Source organism: Temnothorax curvispinosus, unplaced genomic scaffold (genome assembly GCF_003070985.1).
Source record: "Temnothorax curvispinosus isolate PA1 unplaced genomic scaffold, ASM307098v1 QBEX01010941.1, whole genome shotgun sequence".
NCBI lineage: Eukaryota > Metazoa > Arthropoda > Insecta > Hymenoptera > Formicidae > Temnothorax > Temnothorax curvispinosus.
The window spans coordinates 15,042-38,519 of record NW_020220721.1 but is presented as its reverse complement, the minus strand read 5'-3'; positions in this window follow the sequence as shown (position 1 = coordinate 38,519).

Below are 23,478 nucleotides of genomic sequence, written 5' to 3'. Positions count from 1 at the left end.
TTGCGAAGTCCAGGGAAGAGTAAAGAAAGCGAGATGCGTGTGAAAAAGACTACTTTATCATCTCATAACTCTTTAAGAGAGAGAGAGAGAAAGAGAGAGAGAGGAAGGAAGGAAAAAGAGAGAGATTAATAAGTATTATTGTTTAAAAATATATATATTTAAGAAAGAAAGATTAATTTTTTCTTCGAAAAGTATCTACGCTATCTATACGCGCGGTATCATCTAGTTAAATAAAAGAAAAACATATTCAGATTTACATTGCATTTTATTTGTTAAAGTTTTCGTCAAATAAAATTGCAATATCTTTTTCGTTCTTGTCGTAAAATCTTGTTTGTCATATTCCCTTTCTGCAATGACCGATTCAATTTCTATAACCACCTAGATGCGTACACACGCGAGTGCCTCGTCAACGGCTAACTGTGTTTTCATTTCCTGTCAGGAATAAGAGAGGAAAAAAAAGTCCGTCTTCGAACTGCGCGGTACAGTGCAACGCGGTATGCCCACGCCCTTCCGACAGAAACGATCTTCCCTATCGGTCAGGTATGCAAACTCCGACTTATACATGTCGGCGGACGGACAGCCCTCCGCAATAAGGAAGCGCTCGTTATGATCGATCTCGCGGATCTGACAATGCCTGGCAGATTATTCGGAATGAGCATTGCGATAAATTCTCTGCCTCCTTCCAGTCAAAGTACCTTCTTCAGATTTCTCAATAATACCATAAAATCCTCATTTTAGGACTTCCCGTTTAACACACCAAATGAATAAAATGCTACAGAATATAAAAAAAACTTATTATTCCCATCATTTTACTTTATTTGTTTTAGTCTTTATACTTCTGCGACGTTCATGATTATTTTATTCCGTTTCTGTGTAAATATACTTATTTTATTATAAGTAAGTTACTTGAAAACGCTGTTGGACTATCTTTTATACGATGCATTTCTTAAATTGTTAATTTTATCTATCGAGAGTCTATGCGTTTGCACCACGCTTGATAAATCCGCAACTGGCCTTCTCGTACCTATCTATTTAACCGAGGCGCGAGAGGAGAAAAATGCGACGGAGCGCAACGATCAACGTTACAATGTCGAACGTTACGATTGCGACGATAACGTTAACTAGATGCCGGGGCGCTCCTCTATTTTGATGGAACGGAACATTCTCTTCCGAGAGAGCCGCACGGTCCCAAGCGGCGATTAATCATCAATATTAGATCTAACGTTCCGGTACGCGGCCGACGATTTATTGCGCGCACTCTCGGCGGAAAAAATGGGGAAGTACATCCATTTTTTTCGAGCGATGTACATGTACGTGTATACCGAGCTCGCTAATCTACGAATATCAAATCAACGTCGAACATGCCTCGATTTTCGCGATACATAATTCTAACATTTATACGAGATTACGTCGTAGGTGATACGCGATTGTAGAGCAACTTCCGGTGCTTATTTAGTAACTTATTTTGGTTAAAAATGATAAATGATGAATGGCCCTAATTCACGAGAAAGAGTTTATTTTAACAATTATTGTACAAATTATAATAAGAAAAAGTGAGCAGTTATTTTTATATCCCAACACTTACTTTAAAATAGAAAAGTTTTTATTTTGATTATTCCAATTCATAATTGTTAAGACGAAATAATTATAAATTAAAATTAGTTTTCTATTATAAAAAGGATTTATTTTAAAATTTATTATAAGAATATGTAATATATAATTGCGAAAGAATACATTTAGCGACGAGTAACAGCGCAAGGCGCGAAAGTGCATCCCCCGGGGGATTCATAAACACACAGACCGCGCCGCGCAAAAATGCGCCGCACATCCAGGAAGAATCCCGAGGATCACCTCAGCGCGTTCCGAATTACTCCGCGATAGTCGGCCCCGAGCGACGTGTTATCGAGATCGCGGCCGCTGATAATCGTTTCGAGTTCAGCATCTGACGAGAAAAAGAGAACAAGAAAGGAGGAGAGAAGGGGGATGCCGGAGAAAGAGAGAGAGAGAGAGAGAGAGAGAGCGCGCGCGGTCCTCGTTGTGTCTACGGGGCGTGCACAGTTATCCGGATGATCCTTCGGTGGAGAGGATCCTCCTCGGCGGTGCGGTGTATTACGTACATGCGATGCACCGAGCGGGCAAACGTGCGCGGATATATAAGAGTTACGTCAGATGCATTCAGGAAGAGCTCGCGCGAGATGCGCCGCGTTGCGCAACCGCGGAAAAAGCGCGCGCCGCTTGGGAACATTCATGGATACGTACATATGTACGAAAAGATGGGAAAAGGGCGCGCGCGCGCGCGCGCGTGCACGTGTGTACGCGTGCACACGTACGTATTTGTGGGTATGTATGCGTGCCGTGGGCCGCGTAAACGGCACACGCACGCACATAAATGCGGAGGCGGGTAAACGCGTATATACGCGCGAGTCGAGAGTAACGTGAGAACTTCTCCTCTCGATTTCGTCGACGGTATTTCGACTTGGATAGATTACCTCGCGATCGATGTGTGTAGGAAGTATGGCGAGTATGCGTGTAAGGAGCCTTAGGTCAGGCACGATTTTTATCGTATAGAGCTTTGAAGGAGAATATGTATAATAAATGGGTGGATTAAAACGGGGGAAAAAGAAGTTTGAAGAATTAAACGCCCCTCCCTGTAGAAATATGTAGCGTGATGCAAGCGAAAAGAAGACTGAGCATTACTCACCATGATTCATTCTCATAAACGTTAATCCCTGCAAATTGAATCCTGAGAACATGTGATTTTTATTTTCTTGTAAAGAGAGAGAAAGGGGGAATTGTAAGTCCTTTTTAGACGGTCATTAAATTAAAAATTTATTAAAATTTTAAGAACACCTAATTGTAAGTATAGAGAACGGGTTTACTATTTCATTTTTTTTTTTATTAATTTAAAGAAGAGAGCAGAGATCTAAAGCTGTCTGCGGATAAATAAGGCATATGGGAGCGGATTTATTAAAATCAGTAACGTGGCGAAGCTTAGTCTACGACACGCGCGCATTCCTCATGCATTTATGTATGTCGAGCTGCAGTCCGGAGCCGAGCGACGCGTGCGGATAACGTAAGGCCTTTGTCTGCGGCTCTATCTCGCTTCCGTTTCGCTTCGTCCGTGCGCGTAGCGGGATTTAACAATTTATATATACGTATAAATATACGCGGATTTCTTTATCTTATGAAAGTTATATTGCACGAGAAGAACGCGGCATGATACATAACATATGTGTCCTAAATACACGTAAGCGTGCAAAAATCCTTATAGACGACAGGTGAGAGTTCCGTTCCGTTTATTCTGCACTGGTCAAGATCGTGATCGCTTCGAGAAATTGTCGCTTTTGGAATGTTGAATCGCTTAGGAATCGCTTATAACTAATATATCGATAGATGCAAGAGTTGTCGCTAAATCAATACTTTTTCGTAAAAATACTAAATTAATTTACCGCGTAAATGCACGAAAATATTTGCATAATTGCAATAATTGTGTATTATTTTTCATACTACAATCGTGAAATTTCAGCGTCTGGAATATTAAGTAATGATACGTAATAGAGACAAAATTGCTTTAATAATTGAAGATCAAACGAACTTACCTGTAAGTGAAGTTCGATCAAAATTATATGAAGGGCCTCGTTCGAAAAAATTACAACATGTATAATTGCACCTCTTCGAGGTGCTACATGTTGTAATCTTGAGAACGAGGCCTGAAATACGACATTAATATATGTATAGGATATAATTTTATAAATGTATCAGTTTACTTTAATTTGACGAATGTTCTAAAAGTTGTCCGTAAGAAGTATATGACCTTTTGTAATTTATCTGTGCTACAGCGGTTTTCACTTCGTGATTAGGTCAGATCAACGTAGCGTGTCCGCTCATTACGAATTGCGAGGTGTTCCGCGTTCCCACGAACGGTACATTTGGTTGTTTTCAGCAGTTTCACTGCGTGCAGATTCGTAAGTTTCATTCTGCTCTTTACTCGTCCTGGATCGTCTTCATGCTATGCCTCGCTGACGTCGTCACTTCCGGCACACTGAATTAAAACAGTACCGTTTCAACGGCTCAAAGTTGGCCGAATTTTAATGCACAATGCCATCTACAAGACGCATTCATTCGACTTGGTCACATTGTTCACAGTTTACGGCAAAAAAATAATTAAACTAGTCTCGCAAATCTATTCTTATACATCTAATCTTAATTAGAAATTGCATTTTCCCCATGAATTTTGAAGAATTCATGGGAAAATGCTCAATTATCAGAATAACTTCAGAGCAATAAGCTTCTTTTCTTTACACTGAACACATTTAATTAAGACTTTAACTGATTCTTAATTTCGGAAAAGCGTCCATCTATTTTTAGTTTAATAGTAATGTCACGTCAATGTAATTCACAATTTTGGTCAGAGTTTTATGTGCCTGAAATAAATTATTTTAATGTTTACCATCAGTAAACAATAATAATATACCCAATAATAAACCCAAAACATTATACATATTTTCTTATTTTCTTAGATATTTATCTTTGTATGTAACACATATAAGTAACATTAGATATTCATTACTCCATATAATATAATTATTAAGCTAAATTATAAATTATTAAGAATTAAATTTATTATGTCATGCATAATTGTACTCTATATATTCAAATTTTCTTTATAATTATTAATAGTATAGAAGTTTTCTCTACAAACTTCAGTATTTTAGCGTCTGTATTTTTTTTATTATGTCACCATAATGTACAATAGCTATTGAGAAACCATTATACTAACCATGAACAGTAAACGCCCTTTAACTACCATTACTTTTAATCACATCGCACCGAGGTCATTCGGCATTTTTGTTTCGACGTTGGCGCGATATACTCAACAGGATTACAAAGTGCCTGATTTCCAGAATTTGTCCTTGATGGAGTAATCGTATTAACGAAACTTTCAGACGATCACTTTGAAGGACGGCCGAGAACTGGCCAAGCGACACACGGATAAAAATAAGAAAGAATGTCTCGGATTTATCGAGTTGTAAATTTACGCGACATCATACAATTTATTCTTAATTAATAATTTTATGATGCGTGTCAAAAGAAAAAAAGCATTGATCATCTAAAGTTATATCGACGTTTAATATCCATGCTGGAATTATGATCGTTGCATATTTATCGTGAAATGATAATATCGAACATCCATTACGCTATTACGCTTCTGGTTTATACTGTTTATAGAATTAAATGTTGTATTTAATCGCTTTTGAACTCGCTTTTCTGATTTCTCTCTCTCTCTCTCTCTCTCTCTCTCTCACACACACACACACACACACACACACACACACACACACACGCACACACACACATTAGTCAACTTCGAACGAGATAATTATAATTTTACGTTTTCAAGCATTTCAACTAGGACTGCTGAATTCGCAGTCCAGCGAGTGACATGACATTGCGGTTTCTCTGATGGCATATCCTCGAGTGCAATAGTTGCGTGCAATTTTTTCCGTCTACGAAAGGTCAACAAAGAAGACAATGGCTCGTTTACCCTGCCCCGTCTTATATAATTTTTTTTTGTCCATTGTACTTGATATCGACCAAGGTGTTCCTGATGTATACGCGCGCGGAGGAAGTGTCGTAATATAGGATGACGTCGGTGCATGTCCTTGTTGCTATCGTTACACGTGATTCTTAATGTCAATTTGCTTTAACTCCGGATACGTCATTCCGCAGGAATCGCTTCGAAAAAATTAACGACGAGTGTTGAGAGCATTAAATACAATTGCCATTACCTTCGGAAGTTTGATAATTGAAGAGCTCGGTGGGAAAATGTACGCTTATATTTATATAATTACGTTTTACATTCCTTATATCGCGCGTATATATTTTATGTGAAATACTTGGCATAATTTTCGGATTTTTTCCATAATATATATTCTACAAAGTTTATAAAAAAGAATACATTAAAATACTCAAAATAGAGAATTTATTATCAAAATCTAAATTATTATATATAATTCATAAATTTAGTAAAAACTAAAGAAGAGAATCTGTCTTACAAACTTTTTATAACAACATGGCTCTGTTATTATATCAAATTACTATGATACATAAATATCTATTAAGCCTTTAATTATAATTATGTTGACTTTTAAAAATATTCGACGGCCTTGATGCACTCAAAGTACAAGGTGAAATTATATGCATCTAGATTGCATTTTCGTCAAATTGATTTTGACTAAGGACATCTGCGAAGTGAAACCACTCGCTCAAGAATATTGCCACGAGAACAGACGTGAAATCTAAAGTCACCGATATGCGAGATAGATTTAATTATGGTCTGAGGTTTTTGCACGAATTATCGGTCCACTCAGTCTTTCTCTCTCTCGGGGGAATGAAAGTTGCGGGGCCGTATGCCGGACGCTCACGTGTGTGTGGGCGTTATCGATCGGGCCCACGGGGCATTCGGGGTTTTTACGGCGGCTATTACTCCGACCGTATTTCATTCGGCGTATTTGTGGTTGTCGTTGATAAACGATACAGTTGTATTAACCCCCTTAAAATACGGGAGAGACCACGGCATCTCGGCCTGTGCGCTCGCAATTGCGCCGATATTAATAACTGATTGCATGCACATCGTGCTGCATGCCTGCACGGACGCGTAACGATTGCGTAATTCCGCGCGGAAACAGACGTAAACGACGCGTAATGAAACGCGCATTCCGCGCGCTTGTACGCGTCTCAACGATACACGAATGATTTTTATTTGTGTATCGGTGTAATTGGCTTGAATCGATATGGTAGTATCAGAACCTCGATCAGAACGGTACGCAATCGTCAATGAACTTGCAGTCGTATTTAGAGAGAGAACTTGGCGCTTAGATTTATTTATAATACACGATTATATTGGAATGACCGGATAACTATTTTGTGCGCAGTACCTGTCGCAACCTGCGATCCGATCGGACCCAATCAAGTGGGTAGGACGTATTGGCGTGCCCGCGTGTGCATGGTTATGCACAATGATGCATAATAGACTTACGATATACATAAACACGTTGATGTTGCTCAGTCAAACACTGTGCCGCCGTAATAATAATTGTCCCGGCACACCTGACCCTCGTTAAACGCGTTGCTTAATCGCCCGCTACTCCTTGGGGGGGAACGACCCTTCACCTACTTTTTACTCGACCCACGCGCACAGCATGCTCACGCTCGGCTCAACGATAGTTAGACAATATTAATTGAATGAGAATGTTTACCGAAATGTTTACTAATTATTGATCTATTCTTACGCAATTATTATTATTTATTGAGCATAGTGATTTGATTTCAGGGAATTAATTAATTTTTATAATGTATCTTATCTACTCGACTAGAAGCTCTTATATAATTTTATCATAAAATATTATAATATCCAAATATTACTAAATATATTATTGTGATATTCAAATAGAATTAGAATATAAAGATAGAATGTAAAGTAATATTTGAACAGGATGTAACATTATTTATTTTTATTCAAAGCACATTTATTTTCATCGCAAAAAAACTTTGTGACTTTGTTGCAACTTCCACAAAAAATGAAGATTGAGTTAAAAAAGTTACATGCATTCAAAAAATATATGTAACTCTGAACACATATAACTCTGCGCATATTGTTTTACACAAATTTGTTACCTAATTATAATAAAAGATTTAATCAAGTATAACCTCGTTAAAATACTGACATAGTTTAGAATTGACCGGTAATTATTCTCGTGCATGCGATCTTCACTGAATAGCTCGCATGTATTTACATCTTTGCATCCGTTGGTTAACGATCGATCATTATGTGTAGTTGAAATTCTAAACCTTTGAAAGCGTAATGCGCACGAGTGACGGATGCCTTAGATTAGTGGCTTACTCAGTCTAATTGCTTCCATGCAATTAACAATGGGGATACCCGGCTTGTTCGAGTCTCGCGCGAATTGTACTTCCAGAACGAACGGTTTGTCTCTAGGAAAAGAGCGTCGTTAAGCTCGTTGCTTTATAAGTACGCATAGAAAGAGATAAAAGCAAATAGAGCGTAATACTATGCTCATCCTGTACTGACAGGTACAAGTGACAATCGTTCCGTGGGTGAACAAAAATGATAAGAATAAGTGAAATGATTAAAATATTGAATCTTTCGAAATTACTTTTAAGACAGAAATTTCTTAAACAATATTAAAATATCTGAGAAATAAAGCATTAATTTATTTTATACTAATATTGCTAATTGAGTTAACTAAAATGTATTTTAATTTTTTTTTTGCAATTTGCGATTATATTTCAAATTATTTTCAAGATTACTGAGATGGTAGAAAGCTTTGTATTTTCAATCAGTGATACTGGTGATAATGCCGCGATCAAATAGATGCTCTTAAGTGGCAAGAACAAATTCGCAAGTACTAATTTCAGCCGAAGGTTGAAGATTGCTGGAGAATAGTCGACGCCGAGGTTTGCTATGATTTTTTGTCGTCCGGTTGCCGCGCATTTCGCCATGCACCGTATCTTTCGTATAAAAAAAAAAACTCAAGCTCGATGGAGACTTTTCGATACCGCGGAGACTGGTGCGAACGTAATTTTTTCCCGAGTGTGCTCGTTAGAGACCTGGAAAAACTGCCCGGCATGCCGCAGTAGAAATCTCGCGGAAGTCAAGGTCGACCGCGGTGCACGATGTGCGTGCAACGTGCGCGGCGCGTAATATCCGATGCGACCGTTTCACCGGACGTATCCGGCCAAGGTCGCGCCACTTCCGAGAAAGGCCGCGACTTGTTCATGCCGCGGTCTCGTTTCTATCATTCAATGGGTGCCGGCCGCTCTCTCGCAGCGAGCGAAGGAGGTGAACGGGGTTGGGCAAAACTATACTTAACCCGCCGGGTTAAAGGCAGGTCCCTGGCTCGCGAGCGCGTGTCCCTGATTACGGTGCACGAACGTGGTTCTCGATCCGATGCCGTCGCATGTCGGTTCTCGGTTTCGCGGAAATGTGCATCGCGCCGTGTTGTATCGAGGAAGTCTGTGCCCGCGCGCCACAGTTCATCGCGCTTTCTCGAAACGCGAAAGCCGCAGACCAGGATTCACGATTCGGAAGAATCTTCTCGGAAATAACTGTTAAGAGAGAAGGCATTTATTTTGTAACGAAAAGATCCTGCAATTTTAGGTTGTTCTGCGATTTAATAGAATTTAGCAAACGTAAAAAGAGGAAAATTATCGATTAATTGTTCGGCTTATATTATATTCTTTATTATAAAAATAGCTATTTAAATAGAAACCGGTAACAAAGGTCTATAAGAAAGAATTAATGGCTTGACAATAGTATTGGCTTAAGTTGCTTATGTAGAAAAAAATTTATATAACAGAATTTATTTAACAAAAGCGACTTAACAAAAATCGATCAAGAAGGATTAAAACGCATGGTCACAACGTCATGACCATCATAATTAATAAGAATGACCACAGTTATGTCGAATAAAAAATTTATTTAAATATAAATATAAATTCTATAGTTTTAACATTAATTTTTTAAATAAGTTTTAGGGAATTAAGTTTTTTTTTTTTTAATAAAATGAAATATTTTATCCGCTAAAGCTCTTTGTAAAAAAAACAACAAAAATTTAGGCTTTGCACGAAAGATTCTCGCAAATTTATATCCTTCTCCGATTTTCTTTTTACTTTTTGCACTTGATTTAGCTTAATGGCGAATTGTTGGTGGGATTATTAGCTATTGATACTCGAAAAGACCCTCGTGGAAAGGATTAATCCCGCCGTTCGGCTTTCCTTGCCTTTCTCACCAAGGATTTAAATGGAATCGTCAATCATTGGATTTATTGGGATACCTCGTTAATTTCCTAAATTATCATGCCGCGCCCTATTATAAGGGATCTCGATTTTTCTTGTTGAGATGATATACGGTTTCTCTTTGAACACATAACGTGTCCGTTTTAGGAATATCGCCGCTAAAGGCCTAAAACATGTGAGATTATTTCCGGCCGCGGCCAATCGATTCACACAGTTCGCGAAATTCGCCATTTATAATTTCTCGAGAACGATTAAGACAGTCAAAAAGTTAACTATGATTGATGATTGTGTTTTGGAGCACTAATTTAATACCCGAACTCTGCCGCGTTGCCTATCTGTCTATAAATCAGGTAGACTCGAAAAATTGTCGGCTATCATCAACTAAGAACTAAACAATCAGATGATCAAAGCTAATCGTCGGCATCTTGATTACTCAAGCATGAGTGATAGAAAATGTGAACCTACAAATAATTTTATAGTTTGCACTCTTTGTTTTATACACCTAAACATACATAAAATCTTTCTTTATAAATTTCAAAATATTATATACATATATCTTTTTTTTATTTAAATTAGAATATTTTATACTAACATAGGTATGTGTGTAATTTAATTAAACCGTGCAAATCCTATTGTACTCCTTTTTAAATAACAGGAGAAAGAAAAATAAATAAAATTTAATTATTGAATCGAGCTCGATTGTGTGATTAAATCAATGATTGAGATCGAGTACTTAGCAAGGAAACAAGATATTTTTATTTGTATAGACAGGCACAAAGGAATTATATAACGATAGGAAATTAATCTTAACAGGAGTACGTTTTGCGCGTCGCGCCGCGCCGGTTCGTTTTATGTGTAAAACACTATAAAGTCCTAGTTGTCGGAAAGATTTTTTGCAAGACACCGAGGAGAGAGCGTTCCCGTGCGGTCTATTGTGAATTCTAACGAGACCTCGCACGAACTAACGAGGGACGAAGCATCCGAGGGAACGTTACGGTCCAGCCCTAGACACAAAAAGTGCTCGAAAACGGTTGCAGCCGTTGGTTAGTACCGGTGGTTCTCCCATCCGGTCCATGGTTCAGGACTTTAAGTGGCGGCATAGGTGCCTATAATAGGGCCCCTGCGTCTGGCCCTTCGGGCTATTCTAGTTTTCTCCATGAATTCCGAGAGAGTGCCCGTAGATTCCACGATACGCCGTTGTAACTCTTTCGCTCCTGCATTCGGCGAACCGATCGAGGCGCACGATTGATTTATCAGCCGAATTATGAACTCTCAGACACCGGCAGCTTTATGACGCTTAATCGCGCCCGCGATACTTGCGCGTGATCGTAAACTCAATTTTTTAATGGCTAACAGTTCCATTTGAGAAAGTACAAACTGAGAAATTTATTGGATATATGTAAATATATGTAAATTTTCTTATTCGAAGCACAGACGAGACGGCAAAATTTTTCGTAGTGCCAAGTTTCTTGTTACTTATACCGCGATCAAGAAGCCGACGATTAGTCGGCATAAAATGCATTGGTTACATCAATGTAGCTGAAACTAGAAATATTGCATAATATTGAGGTCGTCAGATAATAGAAAGACACTCTATGCAATGTACTGCAATAATCGTGATTTGTGCAGTCTAAATTGCCGAAACAGATTTAGCTAGAGAAGATCTCTGGCTTCTTTAAATTGGCCGAGCCGACATCAACGTACGATCATTAGAATTCAAGCAGGGAGGAGGGGAAAGAGAGAGATGAGTTTGGCAGATACGACCAATCTGGTCGAACCTATACATCACTATGGTGACCAATTTAGGAGCATCGTTCCTAGTTCCGCGAAGGGCGAACTCGTTTAGCGAGAAGAACTACCGCAGGCAAGGAAGGAGAAATTGCAGTAGAGAAAGCCGAACATGCACAGACATGCCGAGAGAGAGCATTCATCGGATTTTACTACTCGATGAACGTACCTATAATATGCAAAAGTAAGATTTAATGGCATGTAATTTGCAAATCTATCATCTTTTATTCTTGTAAATTGCGATTAGCAATTATAAATATCAATATTGATAACATGGTACGTTTACCGATGATAACAATCACCGATTAATATATTCATGATTATTCATTTTGATTATCCAAATTATGCCTACCAATTTTACAACTTAACTAGTTATTATCAAAGAATATTTTCTACAATTTATTGTTGCTATTATTTAGTTTTATTTAGCATAATTAATCAATTAATGTTTAAATTATTTATATCATGGTGCGATAATATGCTTTCTCTAAAACCAGAATAAGCATTCTTTGATTTCAGTAAAATTTGTACACATTATGTTTATTAATATAATATATTAATATGTAATATTGTTATTACGTCATTTTATATTTCAATATAAAAGTATAATTCTTTGTCTATATACTTTATCATATGCAGACGTTCTTTAAAACGTAGCAAGTGCCGAGATGTGTCATTATCATTCCACGAAAAAAATTAACATTTTTCATCGGGTTCCCTAGTATTTGAAAGATCCTGCGCAATCGTCATTGCTCACGCAACCCGTTCACTGGTCGGGCCCCTTCACATACCAAAACGTATGTAATTTCTGAAACGTAACGCCACTCATGAGTGAGAGAGAGAGAGAGAGAGATAGGAGGGGGGAGTTGAGAGGCCCGGCCGCTTCAACTCTATTGAAAATCAGAACTGTTTTTCATCGAGTTCACGACTCTCGGTAGCGAGTTAAACGGTGTTAAAAAGACTTCACACGCATCCGTGCACGCTCACGCAACTACCCGGAACGATTCCCTCGCGTACCTACTTATGTGCGAATTCACCTGCGGGGCACGAGACTCGCCCGCAGGCGTACGCATATACGCTCTCGCGGACGCTCGCGCGTACGTACATACCTATATATACGAGCTACGTACGCACGCACGCACATGAGAAAACGCTGCGTGTCTACGCGTGCCCTGGGAGGATGTGCGCGTACCCCCGGCTCGGTTGTATACGCCGCGCTTATAAACGTCCGTTTGCCGGTGCAGTCTACAGTGGCCTTGGCTCAATGTCGCATACCTGCCGGCCTGTGCTGCCGGCCAGGCATGTGACTACGTTTCTACGGACTGTACACTGTACAACCTTCATGCGCGCACGAATGCACTTCTGCGCTACGTGGCTGGCGTGAAATAGTCCGCGCCTTGCGCCGTCGCGCTGCGGCATGAGGGGACGGCTCCGTGGAACGGCAACGCGAGGTATACCCCGGGTCAGCCGAGGGGTCAGCATACGTGAAACAAACTTAGCCGCGGTGGCAGATGGACTGTGGCCGCTATTTGTCATGCCACCGCCGTGGGAGCTGAGGAGTACGCTGTTTAGATCCATTTATTAACTGGGAACGGCTCCCTCCCTTTAATTCTTCTTTTTACTCACTTTTGCTCAAACGTAATAAGGACAATCTTTTCTTGTGGCTTGGTCAAATTTTCTAAGTAGCTTCTTTCTGTAATAGCGATATTATTCATGGCTTCGCAATTGCCATTTTTCTTACAACATGTAAAATTAAAATTGAATCTTTATTATACACACACACACATCGCGGATGTTAACAGAATTTTAATTTCGAGCACAATGTTACCAGTATATTTAATTACGTGTAACCTACGACATTTTACAAAATGTGTAAATTATGTAAAATGTCAAATCTATTTTGCAACAGTTAATAACAAATCGCTAGTTTCGTCATGTTGCTTTTAATTTAAACAACGATATGCAAAATTGCGATTTACATTGCCTTAAATAGTATTCAATTCCTCTATCGATTTTTTCGCGGTCACCTATAAGATAGTACCGCTATTCTAACATAAACAGGTGCTACGCGTAGGCGATGCACACAGTATAAACGGTTAATTTCCGCGAGAGGAGGACATTTATCGTCGTAGCGCGTTCTTTTCGATCGGATCTCGACCTCCAGACCGTTCGAGGAAGCGTTGCTTATTTCATCCATTACGATGGCATCGATCATTCTAAATAATAGCCGGGAGGGGTTGGGCGGTAGCTAGAGGACACGGGACGGTGTGTTTTCTGGGAAAAAAATAATACGAGCCTGACTTCTCCGTAAATCTATGTGATTTATTCTCAATCTCGGCCGCGGCCGATGCGACTTTAATTTTACGAGCGGCTTCGATTTTTCATGTACACACGTGCGTACCGACGCGCGTTCTCTTGCGCGTACGGCCCGTATAAGCACACGCGAAAGGGTTATTCGAAAGAAAGTAAGGCTGGACCACCGGCGCACGTCATTAACATACCGATCGCCAAACCCGCTCGCACGCTGAGCCAAAACGGTATACGTGGTATATGTGGCGCACGATAATTACGGCAGGCGCGGTGGCAGAACGAGTCGAAGATTAACCGTCATTAATTCTATGCCGGTGAAATAGTGGTGGCAAGAAGCGTTTATGATGCAAGCCGCATATACCTCCGAGTCCGAATCGCTGTGCGGGAATAATCGCGCAAAAAGAATCGGCGCCTGTGAGTGCAGATTTGAAGGCATCGCCCCGGTATATGATCAATAGACAATGCCTCGTCGAGACGTCTGAATACCGATTTAAACAGGCAGGAACGTCTTAAACCGATATTATTCAAAGTGTTTATATTAGAGAAAACATACAGCATATTAATAAAATATTTTAAATTAGAGAATACCAAAATAAGTAACTTAATCAGGCAAGTATCTAGTTTTAAAAAATCTTATTTTTGAATAATATCAGAGATAATGTTACCTCTAATTATTCAAAAATAAGATTAGAGGTTTAAGATTTAATAAAATTTTAATTGCAGACAATAATAGAGATATTATTATTTCTATCATTCTAAAAGAAGGTTTTAAGAAACTAGATACAAAACGTAACAATGTTTGTATAAAATGCGAATATTAATAATAAGTGAGTGAATGCAAATGCAGTATCGCGTCAATACATCTTTTACGACTTTCTTACCTGCAGATTTAATTGAATAATTTTATTCGTTCAGTATCAATATCCGTAAAATATTTCTCTCATGAGCATTATTTATATCTGACTTGGAAATGAGAAATTAGTGCATCGCTACGGGGGCTATTACTACTGCATGTCTGCGTCCTAACGTCCCGTTATGCATTCGCGATTGTATACCGGATATGTGAAGAGCGTGAAAATGATTATAGATCTGTCGCTTTGGGCCTGCCAAATTACAGGCCTCGGGGGTGAGGATATATGCGTGAAGAAACGTCGTGATGCATTTCACAAATGAATGCGAGCGGATATGTACGCGTATACGCGTGCGGTAAGTAAGATCAAGCGGAAACGGTAGTGCGCGGATTAGAGTGCGGGTCTGTTTTGCTCCAGAACAGATCGTAGCCGACACGCAAAAGCACGAAACGTTTTATTCGTGCGTTATTCGGATCGTAATGAAAGACGCCTTGATTGCGCGTACGCGCGATTACGTGGAGAATTTATTTCGGGGTATATATATTATTACAAAACAAACTGATTTCAAGCAATATATAGAAAACAAAATAATTATAAAAACTTATTATATATATAATTATAAAAATACTTATACTTATTATATATATATAATTATAAAAAATTAAAATTAATAGGCTAGAAAACCTATTGAACCTGATTTTGATGAGCTTCATATATTTTCTTTATTTTATCCCATGTGTAGGAATGTCAGAATAAAATGTATGTATATTTAAATGTAAGAGTACATAATCTTTCCTCGTGAAACGACTGCCGTCTTCGAATTTGCACTTAACGTTCTACACCGGTTACAACCCACCTCTCTCGGGGAAAGGAGGCTATCATCTTCTTCGGTTTGATCGAGTCTCGTCAACATGTTCCGTTGTTTATTCTCTGTTACCTTCTATCTGTTTCCACGTATATATCCGTTATTCTCGGTAACCGTCTTCTAAGTATTTCGACTACATCATATGTATATTATTATACTTTATCGTATCGTTGCTGAACGATCTGCAGCTCGGTAAAAATGAAGTATTCTAGCGGGACTGTAGTCTACGCCCTCGCTGATTCCTTTTCGCTCTCTCGCCGCTATTAACATACGCTCGCTATTGTCGAGTGACGTGTGGGTGAATGGGGAACCGGCACGCTACGGAGGGAACTTCCGTAGCTCCAATTCCACGGCGCAGATCGCCGTTTCATCGCGTAACAGCTAACGGAAGACGGAGAACGCGATACGGCGGAAAGAGAGACGCGTAAGCCGACGATGACTTCCGCGTAAGAAGTTATTAATTGCGGTCCTCGTTAACGGAATCGCGATTGTACGTGAGCGTGTGCAAAAAAAGAATGAAAGTCGAACAAGCGGGCGAGTTGCGTCACTGTCCGCAGTGACGTGTGAGAACCGCTTTTGGTAAACCGTTCGTTGCCGCGGCTACTTATCCGAAAATCAGCCGCGATCGACACGCAACAGTAGCTCGCGGGAAACACAAATGCGACACTCCGCTGTTGTAGATCGCTAGTTTTCTCAGGACTGTTTTTAGATTACGCAGATGGCGATAATTCTTCTGTCGACAATTACGAAACTAGTTCACTCGTGCAGTAGACTTTCGTAACGGTCTGCTCCTGCATTAAATTTTCTCTTTATTATACGTGCATATACATATTATAATTTTAGATTTTCATTATAGATAATAGACTCTATTCTCTCGATTAGGATACCTATCTCTATTTGTTTAGATGTACTTGTACCACTTGTTTCGATAAGAAAGACTCTTTTAATTACGAAATGTTGTACGATTCAGAATTCACAATTGTACTAATGATAAAAATAGTCTGTTTCGACCATAATTTCTGTTAACGACAGCGATAATTTAGCAAGGTTACGCACGACATTAATCCGACCGGGAAAGTAGCGAACGTCGAGACGATAAGTATTCTCAGGCACCGTGACGACCGCGTACTCTCGTTGGAATGTGGAAGGGCTCTCAACTATTAATTAAATTAACGCTCGAGTAAGCAGGAGATACGAGAAGGAAGCGAAGTGCAGAATGGCTCGTCCTCCTCTCTCGCTCGTTCAGGCGGCGAAACGGAAAAATGGACGAACAAACGACGAGCAGTCATGCAAACGGTACAGGAAGAACACCGACAGGAACCTTTTTATCTCTGTCTAATGCACGAACCGTTTTATCAACTATTATGGGTTAATTGGAAATAGTTCAATTGCATATCTAATTCTGTAAGTTTATTGAATGAAAAAACATTTTCATATATACTATATTATATACAAGAAATTATATTGAACTTTTTCTGGGAGTTTAATTGAAGAAATATAATCTAGAAAAGAATAATGCACATTATAATGTTTGAACGTTTAATTAATTGTGAATGACAAATCTATCGAAATAAAATTCTATTTTCTATCTACTTGTTCTGAAATATAATTCATGATGTCATGTTATACTTTTCAATATTAAATATTTTCGTATTTATCACTGAGAAAAAGTCTGATCAATTGATTACCTGACTTATCAATTGGTCCATAAATTTTTAGGTATGTAAATTGTTGAATCCATGAATTTGTATGTCTACATATGCAAATACTACTGGATCTACAGATCTATAATGTGTACAAATTTACTGCGTAGGTAGATTGCTAAATCCATAAATTGTGCTTCGTCTAAATTTATTTATCGAGCCATAAAACTCTCTTTCTTGAACGTTACGTTGAACAACGATCTGAAATTAAATTAACCATACTCGCAAGTTCTCTCTCTGTCTTTCTCTTTTGCATTCTTTATGAAGAAAACAGGCAGACAAAATTATTTATCCAATATCTATTTTCACTGATAAAGGCCATAAAACGTGTTAAAATACAGCGAGGCCTGGAATTTGCCGGAAGTTACGCGAGGCGCAGATTATTATCGATGATATAAACGATAACGATCGGCGCCGGTGGAGTGAAAGTCGACCTGTATCTCCACCTTTGATTCCGCCAATCTATCGTTCATTATCATCTTCCCTCTCAGCCGTCGACATTCTTCGTGAATAAAATTACCGACGACGAGATCATAAAACGGATAACTGAGATTCGTTTAGATCTCGCGAAGTAGATTCTCTTTTATATTTTCTGTACCATTCTGTGTTAATCCTACATATTATTACGAATTCTGTGAGGACGTATCCAGTTTTATTTAATTTGAATTAATGTCAACATTGAACATTAGTGTGTCTCGACGACTTGAAAATAGAAAATAAGCGTGGTTTCAAGAACTACGATTAATTAAGACCAACTTTGTAAAATTTTTCGTTATCTTCGATATGGTAGTAAATTTATTTCCTAAAAGACCTGATTTTTGAATACGATGTCGAGATTGTTAATCCTCCGAATCGCGTTCGGACAGCTTTTTGCATAGCAATCGAATCTTGATCAAAATTACAACTGTGTCGGTCAGTGAAGTCGACTGACCTTTGTCGGTTGTCAGAGACCCTTTCACGTTGCCGAAAAGGTGATCGGAGTAAATGCCCCTTGCCACGTCCGTTCGCTATAACACGTTCGTACCTCGATCGGGGTCTTGTTTCTGTGGAGCACGTGATAAGTGAATCGAGCCGGAGTTGCACAATCTCTCCCTCCCCGCCCTCTCTCTCTCTCTTCCTCGAGTCCTCTCTTGCAGTCGAGCGACGGAGGAGAAGAGAACACAACCTGCACTCCCGTCTAATGAATAGTTAGGTCAGACTGCTGCCTCGGTAAATGCTGAGAATTAACCGTCTGCTTCTTGACATTTCGCTCGGAAGAAGATCCTCTCCTCTCTCGCGGAGACTCTTTCTTGCGATCTGTCTAGCCTTGCCGTATATTCCCCTTACCCCTTTCCCTGTTTTATTACCAGCCGTTAGATCGCACGATGCGATAACGGTGTGAGGACCCCGAGTACAGACCCACACGAAATAAATAAGAATCAATGTGAGTCCAAAAATCAAATTGTTCTTTTAATAAAAACTGCAATTACAAAATTAAGATTGACATATTTATTTAAAAAAGACACACTAAGAGCCTCAATCGTCAGCAATAATTTCAGTTTCAAAAATAACGCAAAAACATCTCTCTCTCTCTCTCAGTTTATTCATTAAATAGTACATTTTTTATCATCTGTTTTCTTAAATACCTATATATATAAATTTTAAACTATAATTTTTAAAAAATTATATTTCTCTAAGTAAATTATATTTCTCGACTGCTGGCATTAATCGAAATTCTTCGTAGACTATTAATCCTAAGATGGCTATTAATCCTCGGTTGGATATTATATTTACATGTATTTACCTAGCTTAGTGTGAATAGTAAAAGATTTAATGACTTAAAGACTTAAAGGATAATAAATAATGGATAGAATAGTAGTTGCGCTAAAATACGGTCGTACGATTCGAACAAAGGTGAATATCGTTCTTCTGAATAATATTAGCTGATTATTATTCACGTTTGTGGATATACGACGATGATACTAATAGCTAAGATCTCCGTTTAATGATTCAATAAAAACCAAAATCCATCTTGCAATCCCTGCGTGAGAGGAAATTCTTCGCTCGCCGCGATCTCTTCTACCTTTTCGTTCCTTTACCTATCGTTCTCTTTATCGGGAGTCATTAGATAGCGACCGGCGATAATCGAGAGAAAAGACGCACCGAAGAACGCGTTCGCCCGAAATGGTCCAAGATTAACCGCGGGAGATCGGAGCTGCTTAATAGCCGCATCTCTTTTCTCGCAATAGGAACAGAACGCATGTAACCGCGATACGTAACTGGTTTCTCAAAGAAACGATCGTTCCGCGTGCGTCTAATTCCCGGAATCTCGTCGGTGTCGAATAAAAAATAAGCAAAACGATAAATACAGTTCTTCGTTCGCTCTTTTTCCCCTCTCTTTCCATTTGTTCGAAACGTTATTTATGTGTGTATGTGCGTGTATATACATGTGTTTTGTATGCTGAATATGCGCGATTCTGGCGTCTTGATTTAATACTATATCGGCTGTTCGAATTAGCATAACGCGGACGAGAAACGCAGTCAAGGCGCAAAACAGCCCGAAATAAAATCGGAGACCAAACGTGGTCGTGATCTAACGGCCTTGGTATTCTATGCGAGCCAGAGTGACACTCCGTGTATCTCAAAGTAGCGAAACGCGTCGCTCAAAGGTATATTAAGCTATCTAAGCCAAATTATCAGAACGCTATAGCTATAGCTATAGCTGGAGCAAAGAAATTACTTTTAAAAGCAAAAAATAGCAAATAATTAGCAAATTAATTCCATATAAAATTTTTTGTGTTCTGATAATTTCGCTTAGATAGCTTAATATACCTGTCGCTCGATGAATTTCAATGGCGCCCAATCCGCTTGAATTTACGCGATTTTATGGATGTGTGTTCAGATTAATACTGTCTTTCAACTATTTTTTACGCAGTTTATTTCATTAATTATATTTTACGAACATACAATTTTAATTTATCATTTAAACAAAATTGGTAACAAAATTAGAAAATTGCTACTTAAAAATTATAAAAAAAGAATTTATATAGGACAGCTATAAAAGCTAAGTATAAAGTTAAAGTGTAAAATCATATGACTGAATCTCTGGTGAAATTGTGGTAACAGCGAAATGACAACTATGTCTCAAATGTGCATAATCGTACCTCCCACGCGAGACCCATATAAAAACTTATCGGTTAAATTGGACGCATTTCAACAAGCGAAATGCGGTCATCATGATTGTACGTTGTCGGGTATTCGAACAAATAACTCAATAACGAAAATACGTCCCACACACGTGCTATTAACCTTTTTACTTAAAGGTTCCTCACGACAGGCGTTTTGCAATTCGGGCCAGTTATAATACGAATCGATCGAGTGAAAGCGCTCTTTTGTGTGTCATACAAATAATTCTGTCAGTCTCTCTTCTGTCGTTGGTTTTTATCAAAAAGAAAATGACGAATAATACGAAATTTTTTCTGGCTATTGGTCAATGTTAAAAATGTTGCTAAAAGTATTGATGCATGTAACAAATATTTCAAATAAATATATGCGTATGTCTAAAAAAGTTAATAAAATATGATCAACAATAATAGTTTTAAAAATATTTCAATTTCACGAGGTTGAAAATTCTTGGGAAATCGCGGTTTTAACTTATTAAAAAACAAAACACAAATAAATGAAGTAAAGTGAAGGGAAGTATCTCTTTAACACTAATTAAAACAAATTCTTTCAGTTGATTACTGCGATTATAAATCGCCACGATTTGGCGCAATTAATGCTCTATAAAATTCACGGTAGCACGTCACGCTGATTCGCATGAACGCACAGAGTCGTTTTCACGTGTGCACACCAGCTGCGTAACGAGATTAAACCTAGTGTCACAATATTCGTGTGCATAAGCTGCGTACTCTCGAATGCATTAATTCGATCGCTGCAGGTGTATCGAACGAGCCATTCTGTTGTCTACCTACAAAGGTATCCGCCTTTACTTCGTGTGGTCTATGAGAGCATTACGTGACTTAAACATATGGCAATATTAATGCGATGTGTACTGAACCAGTCTCTCTATAGTTCGATTTATTTCATTCAGCAACTGTACAGCACAATTAACAGTGCCAAATATGGAAAATATATATAGGAAGACATTTATATAACTATAAAAACTATAAAAAATATTATACTTCTATATAATATATTATTTTATATTGTTCAAGGAACATGACAAGTATTACAAATAATAGTTTTTTATTTGATAAAGATACAGAAAGGATTACACATTCTATTTACAAAAATATTTTATAAATTAAATATGTAACCTTAATATCGCAATCATTGATTTTCGAACATTTTAGTGATACTTACATTTTTTTTTGCGTCGTCGTTTCAATTAACGTATTCAAGTATACCCTGCGAAATGACGAAATAGACTTCGATTCCGCTTCTCACAAGAAGAGAGCGATCGAGCCTCGACCATTGCCCGTGATTTTCGCTCGTCTTTGTAATTTACGTTCGTTATCATCGAGAAAATGTTTTCTCCCCTCGTTCACGTTTAATTACTCACGCGCGGTGAGCAACGAGATTAACATGCCTATGATCGTGGCAGACCGTCGCGGGGGGAAGCGGCAAGGACGCGATGTCTTAACGTGAAATTACATAATAATGAATGAGGGAACGCGAGAGAGTGCGCAGGCGAGATATATCTCAATCGCAACCTTCGTTATTACTCATTAATTATAACATACATTAGTGCAGAATAATCACAATCAGTCTTTTTTATTTAGCTTTTCAGTACATTGAGAAGCTATTCATTACTGAGATTTTTACTTGCTGACGTGCAGCTGACACACATAACGATATAAAATAATTTTTTTAAGCAATCTGATAATTCTGCATAAAATTGTTTTAGCATAAGGTAAATTGGTAAATAACTAACTAAACAAACCCAAAAAAAGAGAATAAAAAATTTTTAACTAATATATTTGTTAACGTTATTATAATATACCTATATTATATATGTATACGTTAATGTATATGTATATTATTAATGTATGTTGTGTGTTACGCCCACGGCTCGCTCGCGCATTCCCGACTCGCGGAAATATGAACATACTAGCTCTCGAAAAGAACTGGTTTATTAAAGATAGAAATATAGCGCGGCAATCGTCAACACATTTGTTCTCTAAGGCATTTCCATTAAACAACGGAACCTGTTCCGGAAAAAAGTTTCGCGACTTCTTTCTTAAAAGCAGCTCGATTCGGCTTGAACTTAAGAGCTGACTCCGCGCGAACGTAACAATATTTATTCAGTGACTTAAAAACACCAACGATTATAGTGTAACAGTTTGTTAATTGATTTGGATCTTAATAAATTCGAGAAATGGCTGGAGGTTGGAAAAGACTTAGGCGAACGAAATACAGGGATTAATTACCGTCTATTTTCTTTTTAATTATCTCGAGAATAAACGAGTCTCTTTCACTTATAGCTCGTATCGCGTTTAAACAGTGGGTAAATTACTATAATCTCGTGACCACTGTTGCTCGGCGGAGCATGCGTAGCCGGCCAATCGCCTTGGACAGTCACAAACGACGACGACAACGAAGACTACGACAACGACAACGACGAATCGAGTTGGCGTTATCATCGGAGGGGTACTTTGATTAATGCAACATCAATTCTCGGTACGTACGAGATAGGAAATCCAGCCGGACGAAATTACAGCAATAACGTCGCGCGCTCGGTCGCTTCTGCGCCGGCGGAAAGAGCGAACGAACGAAAGAGAAAGAGATAGAGAGAGATGGAGATACAAAAGGATGAAAAAAAGAGAGCCGGCCTCAGAAATGGATGCACGCGGCACGCAAATGTGCAGCGCTACGTCGCGACGGACGAGCTGCATGAGCGAGCGCGACACAGATAAAGGATCGCTCTCTCGCGCGCGCGCAACGCCGGGACTATCATCGTTCGTATCCGCCGCCGTTGTCGGTCGCCGTTGATTTAAGACGCTTGTCGCGGCGCCCGGTTATTGCGATCGTTAATCGACGTTTCGTAGCTTAGCCTCAATTAAGCCCGACGGGCGCACCAATCGGACGGCGCGGCACGGCGGCCGGACGCATTAACGCACGCGATGCCGATGATGCCGCATGCTTCTCCCCCTTTCTCTCC